Below are 2,474 nucleotides of genomic sequence, written 5' to 3' on the forward strand. Positions count from 1 at the left end.
TTAGTGGCTCTTTACATGCCCCCCCTTACAACCGAGGGTACGCATGTCTCCACCCTCCCTTCACCATTTATTTTTTGCAGCATTTTTCCTAATGGCCATTCTGACTGCTGTGAGCTGATAGGTTTTTGTAATATGGGTATGCATGTCATTAAAATTTTTAAAATTCAAAAAAAAAAAAGTTTAAAAGGTTACTATTATAATAAATATGGTTGTGCTATCGAGAATGATATTTATGGTAACATTCGGGTTTAAGTACAGTGGAATCTGGCAGCATATCATAAAGATCTGCTGTGGTAGCTGTTTGCTCTTCTTTGCTTTTTACAGTACTGTCGAGAGAAACAATTTGGAAGTCTGTTGTAGATAACAGGGTCTGGATTGAAGGGAAAGGGTCTAGGTTTGTTTCTTTATTATAAAATGAGGATAATACTTGCCCAGCGGCTTAGCTTTCAAGGGCATTGTCAGGTTGAAAGATTTTAGCTGTGAGGGAGGTGAGAGAAAACCCCAGATGGAGGTGCTGGGAATTGAACCCAGGGCCTTGTGCATGCTAAGCACATGCTCTACCACTGAGCTACACCCCCTCTCCCTAAGAGGTTGTTAAACAGCACCTTGTAAGCGATAACAGGACTCCTGAACTGTAAGGGGAAAAAAACCCAGCAGAGGTGATAAAATCAAAAGAAGAAAAAAATATTCTGAAGGTTGATGAACAATCCTCAGATTTAGGGAAAAACTCAAGTGCTTTTCTATTAGATTTCTCCATTATCACCTAGTACTCAACTGTTTGCTTCTCTTACCGTAGGCTTCTGAGCTGTTAGAATCCTACCCAGGTTTTCTGGCTACTTTTCAGACTGTAAATGTTATTTCTCTCTTGAATATCTTCCTTTCGATTCTTAGAACTTCTCCTTCGACTACCTCTTCCTCTCCAAGAGACAGTTTCCAATTTCAGCTAGTATTACTGAACTTGACCTACTATGCTAGCCTCATGGCAAACAATAACAACAAACAAACAAACAAACAAAAACTTACCCTCTAAATCACTTCCTGAAAGTACGCCCCAATTGCAGACTTGTCAAATCTTTGCTTCTATGATGGTCTTCAGATTAGACTTTATCTTATGAGCTGTTCTTATGTCTGTACAACTTCCATCCTCCTGCAAGATCATAGCTACAAACGGCCAAATTGACAGAGCAAACAGTCTAAAAAGAACCCTCTGAATAGAGTATGTCATGATTTTCAGGGGCAAATGAGAATCAGAGACTATAAAATGATGCTTTTAAGCTAAAAGATTTCTAAAGTTCATTTGCGACTTAATCATTTACTCACCTTCCGAGACTGATGATACAAAGTTAAAATTTGTTTGGTGCCTAGGACCTATCACAGCTTAAGCCCTGTCCACACTCTAGCCTCATCGCCTCTCTGACCATGCTATTTTCTTTGCAGCCCAGATCTGCTTCCCAAACAGACCACAGCCTACCATGGCTGCATGCTTTTGCATAGTTTGGTAATTTTCTTCCTTAAATTACATTATTAGCAAATTCAACCTTCAGCTCAGGTGTTGTTTTTTCTATGAAGCATTTTCTGCCCCACTCTTCCTCAGGCCCAGTGAGACCCTCTTTTCATCTTTGGATATAATATATTCATTATATCATGATAAATTATTTTTATAACTACTTTATTATTGAGATATTGAGATATGTAAATACAATAAAATCCACAGATCTTATACGCCGAGTTTAATGAATCTTGATGACAAATGTATATCCTTGCTTAACCACCACTTGTATCATGATTTAAAACATGTCTATTATTCCTCAAAGTTCCCCTTTTCCAGACAGCTCTTCCTCCCCTACAACTGAAGGGCTTTTCTGATTTCTATCACCATACTATGGTTTTGCCTTTTTTAAAACTTCATAGACATGGAACCATTAGAACATGTACTGCTTCATGCCTGGCTTCTTCGGTATATTAAAGATTCTTACCCATGGTTGTGTTTACCAATAGTTCATTTCTTTTTTTACTATCAGAAGTATTCCATTGAATACATATACCGTAATCTATTTGTCCATTCACTTCTCTTGAGTATTTGAGTTGCTTTTATAGTGTTTGGATACTATGTATAATGCTGCTATGAACATTCTTGTACAGGACTTTTTGTAGACGCATGTTTTCACTGGCATTGAGTAAATAACTAGTAGTGGACATGCTGAGTCAAAGGGCAGGTGTATGTTGAATTTTATAAATAAGGTCCAATTGTTTTCCAAACCATTTTACACTCCTACCCAAAAATCTATGAGAGGCCTGCTTATGCCATATCCTTGTCAACACTTAGAACTGTCATTTTATACATATTTTAAAATTGCATATAAAGTGTAAAATTGATGTTTTGACATATGTGAACTATGAAATTATCACCACAATCAAGATAATGAGCATATTCTTCATCCCTCAGAGTTTCCTTGTGCCCTTTTGTAATCCCA

At 37.3% G+C, this 2,474-nt stretch overlaps 1 non-coding gene across 1 annotated transcript; it reads right to left on the reverse strand.

The window, feature by feature from the left end:
* Positions 1-506: 506 nt before the first annotated feature.
* Positions 507-578, reverse strand: TRNAA-AGC (transfer RNA alanine (anticodon AGC)). The gene has a single exon. It is a non-coding gene; the product is annotated as a tRNA-Ala (tRNA).
* Positions 579-2,474: the final 1,896 nt, after the last annotated feature.

Source organism: Balaenoptera acutorostrata, chromosome 14 (assembly GCF_949987535.1).
Source record: "Balaenoptera acutorostrata chromosome 14, mBalAcu1.1, whole genome shotgun sequence".
In the NCBI taxonomy this organism is placed as follows: domain Eukaryota; kingdom Metazoa; phylum Chordata; class Mammalia; order Artiodactyla; family Balaenopteridae; genus Balaenoptera; species Balaenoptera acutorostrata.